Below are 10,941 nucleotides of genomic sequence, written 5' to 3'. Positions count from 1 at the left end.
CCACCGTCAGTACATATCTTCAAAGCTATCAGCGCAAAGAAAAAAGCAACACAGCACTCCCGGGAGGGTTTGAAACTCCAAACTTTTGGTTAACAGCCGATCGCGCTAGCCAATTGCGCCACTGAGACAGTCGTGCTGCACTCTCACCACCCTCAGTACATATCTTCAAAGCTATCAGCGCAAAGAAAAAAGCAACACATCACTCCCGGGAGGGCTCGAACCTCCAACCTTTCGGTTAACAGCCGATCGCGCTAGCCAATTGCGCCACGGAGACAGTCGTGCTGCAGTCTCACCACCTTCAGAACATATCTTCAAAGCTATCAGCCCAAAGAATGAAAAGCAACACACCAATCCCAGGAGGGCTCAAACCTCCAACCTTTCAGTTAACAGCAGATCGCGCTAGCCAATTGCGCCACGGAGACAATCGTGCTCCACTCTCACCACCATCAGAACATAGTTTAAAAGCTATCAGCCTTTCGGTTAACAGCCGATCGCGCTAGCCAATTGCACCACGGAGACAGTCGTGCTCCACTCTCACCACCATCAAAACATATCTTCAAAGCTATCAGCGCAAAGAAAAAAAAGCGCCGCACCACCACCGGGTGGGCTCAAACCTCCAACATTTCGGTTAACAGCTGATCGTGCTAGCCAATTGCGCCACAAAGACAGTCGTGCTCCACTCTCACCACCATCAGAACATATCTTCAAAGCTATCAGCGCAAAGAAAAAAAAGCGCCGCACCACCACTGGGGGGGCTCAAACCTCCAACTTTTCGGTTAACAGCCGATCGCGCTAGCCAATTGCGCCACGGAGACAGTCCTGCTCCACTCTCACCACCATCAGAACATGTCTTCAAAGCTATCAGCCCAAAAAAAAGTGACACACCACCACCGGGTGGGCTCGAAACTCGAACCTTTCGGTTAACAGCCGATCGCTCTAGCCAAATGTGCCACGGAGACAGTCGTGCTCCACTCTCACCACCGTCAGAACATTTCTTAAGAGCTATCAGCCCAAAGGAGAAAAAGCGCCGCACCACCACCGGGTGGGCTAGAACCTCCAACTTTTCGGTTAACAGCCGATCGCGCTAGCCAATTACGCCACGGATACAGTCCTGCTCCACTCTCACCACCATCAGAACATATCTTCAAAGCTATCAGCCCAAAGAAAAAAAAGCACCGCACCACCACCGGGTGGACACGAACCTCCAACCTTCGGTTAACAGCCGATCGCGCTAGCCAATTGCGCGACGGAGACAGTCGTGCTTCACTCTCACCACTATCAGAACATATCTTAAAAGCTATCAGCGCAAAGAAAAAAACAACACACCACTCCCGGGAGGGCTCGAAACTCCAACCTTTCGGTTACAGCCGATCGCGCTAGCCAATTGCGCCACGGAGACAGTCGTGCTCCACTCTCACCACCATCAGAACCTATCTTCAAAGCTATCAGCGCAAAGAAAAAAAGCGACACACCGTCCCCGGGTGGGCTCAAACCTCCAACCTTTCGGTTAACAGCCGATCGCGCTAGCCAATTGCGCCACGGAGACAGTCTTGCTTCACTCTCACCACCTTCAGAACATATCTTCAAAGCTATCAGCCCAAAGAATGAAAAGCAACACACCAATCCCAGGAGGGCTCAAACCTCCAACCTTTCAGTTAACAGCCGATCGCGCTAGCCAATTGCGCCACGGAGACAATCGTGCTCCACTCTCACCAACATCAGAACATATTTTAAAAGCTATCAGCCTAAAGAAAAAAAAGCGCCGCACCACCACCGGGTGGGCTCGAACCTCCAACATTTCGGTTAACAGCTGATCGCGCTAGCCAATCGCGCCACGAAGACAGTCGTGCTCCACTCTCACCCCATCAGAACATATCTTCAAAGCTATCAGCGCAAAGAAAAAAAAAGCGCCGCACCACCACCGGGTGGGCTCGAACCTCTAACATTTCGGTTAACAGCTGATCGCGCTAGCAAATCGCGCCACGAAGACAGTCGTGCTGCACTCTCACCACCGTCAGTACATATCTTCAAAGCTATCAGCGCAAAGAAAAAAGCAACACAGCACTCCCGGGAGGGTTTGAAACTCCAAACTTTTGGTTAACAGCCGATCGCGCTAGCCAATTGCGCCACTGAGACAGTCGTGCTCCACTCTCACCACCATCAGAAGATATCTTCAAAGCTATCAGCGCAAAGAAAAAAAAGCGCCGCACCACCACCGGGTGGGCTCGAACCTCCAACATTTCGGTTAACAGCTGATCGCGCTAGCCAATCGCGCCACGAAGACAGTCGTGCTGCACTCTCACCACCCTCAGTACATATCTTCAAAGCTATCAGCGCAAAGAAAAAAGCAACACATCACTCCCGGGAGGGCTCGAACCTCCAACCTTTCGGTTAACAGCCGATCGCGCTAGCCAATTGCGCCACTGAGACAGTCCTGCTCCACTCTCACCACCATCAGAACATATCTTCAAAGCTATCAGCCCAAAGAATGAAAAGCAACACACCAATCCCGGGAGGGCTCGAACCTCCAACCTTTCAGTTATCAGCCGATCGCTCTAGCCATTTGCGCCACGGAGACAGTCGTGCTCCACTCTCACCACCATCAGAACATATCTTCAAATCTATCAGCGAAAAGAAAAAAAAAGCGACACACCGTCCTCGGGTGGGCTCAAACCTCCAAATTTTCGGTTAACAGCCGATCGCGTTAGCCAGTTGCGCCACGAAGACAGTCTTGCTCCACTTTCACGCTCCACTCTCACCACCATCAGAACATATCTTTAAAGCTATCAGCCCAAAGAATGAAAAGCAACACACCAATCCCGGGAGGGCTCGAACCTCCAACTTTTCAGTTAACAGCCGATCGCGCTAGCCAATTGCGCCACGGAGACAATCGTGCTCCACTCTCACCACCATCAGAACACATTTTAAAAGCTATCAGCCAAAGAAAAAAAAGCACCGCACCACCACCGGGTGGGCTCGTACCTCCAACAATTCGGTTAACAGCTGATCGCGCTAGCCAATTGCGCCACGGAGACAGTCTTGCTCCACTCTCACCACCATCAGAACATATCTTCAAAGCTATCAGCCCAAAGAATGAAAAGCAACACACCAATCCCAGGAGGGCTCCAACCTCCAACCTTACAGTTAACAGCCGATCGCGCTAGCAAATTGCGCCACGAAGACAGTCGTGCTCCACTCTCACCACCATCAGAACATATCTTCAAAGCTATCAGCGCAAAGAACAAAAAGCGCCGCACCACCACCGGGTGGGCTCGAACCTCCAACCTTTCGGTTAACAGCTGATCGCGCTAGCCAATCGCGCCACGAAGACAGTCGTGCTGCACTCTCACCACCATCAGTACATATCTTCAAAGCTATCAGCGCAAAGAAAAAAGCAACACATCACTCCCGGGAGGGCTCGAACCTCCAACCTTTCGGTTAACAGCCGATCGCGCTAGCCAATTGCGCCACTGAGACAGTCCTGCTCCACTCTCACCACCATCAGAACATATTTTAAAAGCTATCAGCCTAAAGAAAAAAAAGCGCCGCACCACCACTGGGGGGGCTCGAACCTCCAACCTTTCGGTTAACAGCCGATCGCGCTAGCCAATTGCGCCACGGAGACAGTCGTGCTCCACTCTCACCACCATCAAAACATATATTCAAAGCTATCAGCGCAAAGAAAAAAAAGCGCCGCACCACCACCGGGTGGGCTCGAACCTCCAACATTTCGGTTAACAGCCGATCGTGCTAGCCAATTGCGCCACAATGACAGTCGTGCTCCACTCTCACCACCATCAGAACATATCTTCAAAGCTATCAGCGCAAAGAAAAAAAAGCGACACACCGTCCCAGGGTGGGCTCAAACCTCCAACTTTTCGGTTAACAGCCGATCGCGCTAGCCAATTGCGCCACGGAGACAGTCCTGCTCCACTCTCACCACCATCAGAACATATCTTCAAAGCTATCAGCGCAAAGAAAAAAAAGCGACACACCGTCCCCGGGTGGGCTCAAACCTCCAACTTTTCGGTTAACAGCCGATCGCGCTAGCCAATTGCGCCACGGAGACAGTCCTGCTCCACTCTCACCACCATCAGAACATATCTTCAAAGCTATCAGCCCAAAGAATGAAAAGCAACACACCACTCCCAGGAGGGCTCGAAACTCCAACCTTTCGGTTAACAGCCGATCGCGCTAGCCAATTGTGCCACGGGGACAGTCCTGCTCCACTCTCACCACCATCAGAACATGCCTTCAAAGCTATCAGCCCAAAAAAAAAGTGACACACCACCACCGGGTGGGCTCGAAACTCGAACCTTTCGGTTAACAGCCGATCGCGCTAGCCAAATGTGCCCCGGAGACAGTCGTGCTCCACTCTCACCACCGTCAGAACATTTCTTCAGAGCTATCAGCCCAAAGGAGAAAAGGCGCCGCACCACCACCGGGTGGGCTCGAACCTCCAACTTTTCGGTTAACAGCCGATCGCGCTAGCCAATTACGCGACGGAGACAGTCGTGCTTCACTCTCACCACCATCAGAACATATCTTAAAAGCTATCAGCGCAAAGAAAAAAACAACACACCACTCCCGGGAGGGCTCGAAACTCCAACCTTTCGGTTAACAGCCGATCGCGCTAGCCAATTGCGCCACTGAGACAGTCGTGCTCCACTCTCACCACCATCAGAACATATCTTCAAAGCTATCAGCGCAAAGAAAAAAAGCGCCGCACCACCACCGGGTGGGCTCGAACCTCCAACATTTCGGTTAACAGCTGATCGCGCTAGCCAATCGCGCCACGAAGACAGTCGTGCTGCACTCTCACCACCCTCAGTACATATCTTCAAAGCTATCAGCGCAAAGAAAAAAGCAACACATCACTCCCGGGAGGGCTCGAACCTTCAACCTTTCGGTTAACAGCCGATCGCGCTAGCCAATTGCGCCACTGAGACAGTCCTGCTCCACTCTCACCACCATCAGAACATATCTTCAAAGCTATCAGCCCAAAGAATGAAAAGCAACACACCAATCCCGGGAGGGCTCGAACCTCCAACCTTTCAGTTATCAATCGATCGCTCTAGCCAATTGCGTCACGGAGACAGTCGTGCTCCACTCTCACCACCATCAGAACATATCTTCAAATCTATCAGCGCAAAGAAAAAAAAGCGACACACCGTCCTCGAGTGGGCTCAAACCTCCAAATTTTCGGTTAACAGCCGATCGCGTTAGCCAGTTGCGCCACGGAGACAGTCTTGCTCCACTCTCACGCTCCATTCTCACCACCATCAGAACATATCATTAAAGCTATCAGCCCAAAGAAGGAAAAGCAACACACCAATCCCGGGAGGGCTCGAACCTCCAACCTTTCAGTTAACAGCCGATCGCGCTAGCCAATTGCGCCACGGAGACAATCGTGCTCCACTCTCACCACCATCAGAACACATTTTAAAAGCTATCAGCCTAAAGAAAAAAAAGCAACGCACCACCACCGGGTGGGCTCGTACCTCCAACAATTCGGTTAACAGCTGATCGCGCTAGCCAATTGCGCCACGGAGACAGTCTTGCTCCACTCTCACCACCATCAGAACATATCTTCAAAGCTATCAGCCCAAAGAATGAAAAGCAACACACCAATCCCAGGAGGGCTCAAACCTCCAACCTTACAGTTAACAGCCGATCGCGCTAGCAAATTGCGCCACGGAGACAATCGTGCTCCACTCTCACCACCATCAGAACATATTTTAAAAGCTATCAGCCTAAAGAAAAAAAAGCGCCGCACCACCACCGTGTGGACTCAAACCTCCAACCTTTCGGTTAACAGCCGATCGCGCTAGCCATTTGCGCCACAAAGACAGTCGTGCTCCACTCTCACCACCATCAGAACATATCTTCAAAGCTATCAGCGCAAAGAAAAAAAAGCGACACACCGTCCGCGGGTGGGCTCAAACCTCCAACCTTTCGGTTAACAGCCGATCGCGCTAGCCCATTGCGCCACGGAGACAGTCTTGCTTCACTCTCACCACCTTCAGAACATATCTTCAAAGCTATCAGCCCAAAGAATGAAAAGCAACACCCCAATCCTAGGAGGGCTCAAACCTCCAACCTTTCAGTTAACAGCCGATCGCGCTAGCCAATTGCGCCATGGAGACAATCGTGCTCCACTCTCACCAACATCAGAACATATTTTAAAAGCTATCAGCCTAAAGAAAAAAAAGCGCCGCACCACCACCGGGTGGGCTCGAACCTCCAACATTTCGGTTAACAGCTGATCGCGCTAGCCAATCGCGCCACGAAGACAGTCGTGCTCCACTCTCACCACCATCAGAACATATCTTCAAAGCTATCAGCGCAAAGAAAAAAAAAGCGCCGCACCACCACCGGGTGGGCTCGAACCTCTAACATTTCGGTTAACAGCTGATCGCGCGAGCAAATCGCGCCACGAAGACAGTCGTGCTGCATTCTCACCACCATCAGTACATATCTTCAAAGCTATCAGCGCAAAGAAAAAAGCAACACATCACTCCCGGGAGGGTTCGAAACTCCAAACTTTTGGTTAACAGCCGATCGCGCTAGCCAATTGCGCCACTGAGACAGTCGTGCTCCACTCTCACCACCATCAGAACATATCTTCAAAGCTATCAGCGCAAAGAAAAAAAAGCGCCGCACCACCACCGGGTGGGCTCGAACCTCCAACATTTCGGTTAACAGCTGATCGCGCTAGCCAATCGGGCCACGAAGACAGTCGTGCTGCACTCTCATCACCCTCAGTACATATCTTCAAAGCTATCAGCGCAAAGAAAAAAGCAACACATCACTCCCGGGAGGGCTCGAAACTCCAACCTTTCGGTTAACAGCCGATCGCGCTAGCCATTTGCGCCACTGAGACAGTCCTGCTCCACTCTCGCCACCATCAGAACATATCTTCAAAGCTATCAGCCCAAAAAAAAGTGCCACACCACCACCGGGTGGGCTCGAAACTCCAACGTTTCGGTTAACAGCCTATCGCGCTAGCCAACTGCGCCACGGAGACAGTCGTGCTCCACTCTCACCACCGTCAAAACATATCTTCAAAGCTATATGCCCAGAAAAAAAGCGCCGCACCACCACCGGGTGGGCTCGAAATTTTAACCTTTCGGTTAACAGCCGATCGCGCTAGCCAATTGCGCCACGGAGACAGTCTTGCTCCACTCTCACCACCATCAGAACAATCTTCAAAGCTATCAGCCCAAAAAAAAGCGCCGCACCGCCACCGGTTGAGCACGAACCTCAAACTCTTCGGTTAACAGCCGATCGCGTTAGCCATTTGCGCCACGGAGACAGTCTTGCTCCACTCTCACCACCATCAGAACATATCTTCAAAGCTATCAGCCCAAAGAATGAAAAGCAACACACCAATCCCGGGAGGGCTCGAACCTCCAACCTTTCAGTTATCAGTCGATCGCTCTAGCCAATTGCGTCACGGAGACAGTCGTGCTCCACTCTCACCACCATCAGAACATATCTTCAAATCTATCAGCGCAAAGAAAAAAAAGCGACACACCGTCCTCGAGTGGGCTCAAACCTCCAAATTTTCGGTTAACAGCCGATCGCGTTAGCCAGTTGCGCCACGGAGACAGTCTTGCTCCACTCTCACGCTCCATTCTCACCACCATCAGAACATATCTTTAAAGCTATCAGCCCAAAGAAGGAAAAGCAACACACCAATCCCGGGAGGGCTCGAACCTCCAACCTTTCAGTTAACAGCCGATCGCGCTAGCCAATTGCGCCACGGAGACAATCGTGCTCCACTCTCACCACCATCAGAACACATTTTAAAAGCTATCAGCCTAAAGAAAAAAAAGCACCGCACCACCACCGGGTGGGCTCGTACCTCCAACAATTCGGTTAACAGCTGATCGCGCTAGCCAATTGCGCCACGGAGACAGTCTTGCTCCACTCTCACCACCATCAGAACATATCTTCAAAGCTATCAGCCCAAAGAATGAAAAGCAACACACCAATCCCAGGAGGGCTCAAACCTCCAACCTTACAGTTAACAGCCGATCGCGCTAGCAAATTGCGCCACGGAGACAATCGTGCTCCACTCTCACCACCATCAGAACATATTTTAAAAGCTATCAGCCTAAAGAAAAAAAAGCGCCGCACCACCACCGTGTGGACTCAAACCTCCAACCTTTCGGTTAACAGCCGATCGCGCTAGCCATTTGCGCCACAAAGACAGTCGTGCTCCACTCTCACCACCATCAGAACATATCTTCAAAGCTATCAGCGCAAAGAAAAAAAAGCGACACACCATCCCCGGGTGGGCTCAAAACTCCAACCTTTCGGTTAACAGCCGATCGCGCTAGCCAATTGCGCCACGGAGACAGTCTGGCTTCACTCTCACCACCTTCAGAACATATCTTCAAAGCTATCAGCCCAAAGAATGAAAAGCAACACACCAATCCCAGGAGGGCTCAAACCTCCAACCTTTCAGTTAACAGCCGATCGCGCTAGCCAATTGCGCCACGGAGACAATCGTGCTCCACTCTCACCACCATCAGAACATATTTTAAAAGCTATCAGCCTAAAGAAAAAAAAGCGCCGCACCACCACCGGGTGGGCTCGAACCTCCAACATTTCGGTTAACAGCTGATCGCGCTAGCCAATTGCTCACTGAGACAGTCCTGCTCCACTCTCACCACCATCAGAACATATCTTCAAAGCTATCAGCCCAAAGAATGAAAAGCAACACACCAATCCCGGGAGGGCTCGAACTTCCAACCTTTCAGTTATCAGCCGATCGCTCTAGCCATTTGCGCCACGGAGACGGTCGTGCTCCACTCTCACCACCATCAGAACATATCTTCAAAGCTATCAGCGCAAAGAAAAAAAAAGCGACACACCGTCTTTGGGTGGGCTCAAACCTCCAACTTTTCGGTTAACAGCCGATCGCGCTAGCCAATTGCGCCACGGAGACAGTCCTGCTCAACTCTCACCACCATCAGAACATATCTTCAAAGCTATCAGCCCAAAGAATGAAAAGCAACACACCACTCCCAGGAGGGCTCGAAACTCCAACCTTTCGGTTAACAGCCGATCGCGCTAGCCAATTGCGCCACGGAGACAGTCCTGCTCCACTCTCACCACCATCAGAACATGTCTTCAAAGCTATCAGCCCAAAAAAAAGTGACACACCCCCACCGGGTGGGCTCGAAACTCGAACCTTTCGGTTAACAGCCGATCGCGCTAGCCAAATGCGCCACGGAGACAGTCGTGCTCCACTCTCACCACCGTCAGAACATTTCTTAAGAGCTATCAGCCCAAAAGAGAAAAAGCGCCGCACCACCACCGGGTGGGCTAGAACCTCCAACTTTTCGGTTAACAGCCGATCGCGCCAGCCAATTACGCCACGGATACAGTCCTGCTCCACTCTCACCACCATCAGAACATATCTTCAAAGCTATCAGCCCAAAGAAAAAAAAGCACCGCACCACCACCGGGTGGACACGAACCTCCAACCTTCGGTTAACAGCCGATCGCGCTAGCCAATTGCGCGACGGAGACAGTCGTGCTTCACTCTCACCACCATTAGAACATATCTTAAAAGCTATCAGCGCAAAGAAAAAAACAACACACCACTCCCGGGAGGGCTCGAAACTCCAACCTTTCGGTTAACAGCCGATCGCGCTAGCCAATTGCGCCACGGAGACAGTCGTGCTCCACTCTCACCACCATCAGAACATATCTTCAAAGCTATCAGCGCAAAGAAAAAAAGCGACACACCGTCCCCGGGTGGGCTCAAACCTCCAACCTTTCGGTTAACAGCCGATCGCGCTAGCCAATTGCGCCACGGAGACAGTCTTGCTTCATTCTCACCACCTTCAGAACATATCTTCAAAGCTATCAGCCCAAAGAATGAAAAGCAACACACCAATCCCAGGAGGGCTCAAACCTCCAACCTTTCAGTTAACAGCCGATCGCGCTAGCCAATTGCGCCACGGAGACAATCGTGCTCCACTCTCACCAACATCAGAACATATTTTAAAAGCTATCAGCCTAAAGAAAAAAAAGCGCCGCACCACCACCGGGTGGGCTCGAACCTCCAACATTTCGGTTAACAGCTGATCGCGCTAGCCAATCGCGCCACGAAGACAGTCGTGCTCCACTCTCACCACCATCAGAACATATCTTCAAAGCTATCAGCGCAAAGAAAAAAAAGCGCCGCACCACCACCGGGTGGGCTCGAACCTCTAACATTTCGGTTAACAGCTGATCGCGCTAGCAAATCGCGCCACGAAGACAGTCGTGCTGCACTCTCACCACCATCAGTACATATCTTCAAAACTATCAGCGCAAAGAAAAAAGCAACACATCACTCCCGGGAGGGTTTGAAACTCCAAACTTTTGGTTAACAGCCGATCGCGCTAGCCAATTGCGCCACTGAGACAGTCGTGCTCCACTCTCACCACCATCAGAACATATCTTCAAAGCTATCAGCGCAAAGAAAAAAAAGCGCCGCACCACCACTGGGTGGGCTCGAACCTCCAACATTTCGGTTAACAGCTGATCGCGCTAGCCAATTGCGCCACTGAGACAGTCCTGCTCCACTCTCACCACCACCAGAACATACCTTCAAAGCTATCAGCGCAAAGAAAAAAGCAACACATCACTCCCGGGAGGGCTCGAACCTCCAACCTTTCGGTTAACAGCCGATCGCGCTAGCCAATTGCGCCACTGAGACAGTCCTGCTCCACTCTCACCACCACCAGAACATACCTTCAAAGCTATCAGCCCAAAGAATGAAAAGCAACACACCAATCCCGGGAGGGCTCGAACCTCCAACCTTTCAGTTATCAGCCGATCGCTCTAGCCATTTGCGCCACGGAGACAGTCGTGCTCCACTCTCACCACCATCAGAACATATCTTCAAATCTATCAGCGAAAAGAAAAAAAAGCGACACA

This window comes from Rhipicephalus microplus, unplaced genomic scaffold (assembly GCF_043290135.1).
Source record: "Rhipicephalus microplus isolate Deutch F79 unplaced genomic scaffold, USDA_Rmic scaffold_250, whole genome shotgun sequence".
Taxonomy (NCBI): Eukaryota; Metazoa; Arthropoda; class Arachnida; order Ixodida; family Ixodidae; genus Rhipicephalus; species Rhipicephalus microplus.
This window is presented reverse-complemented; position numbering follows the sequence as displayed.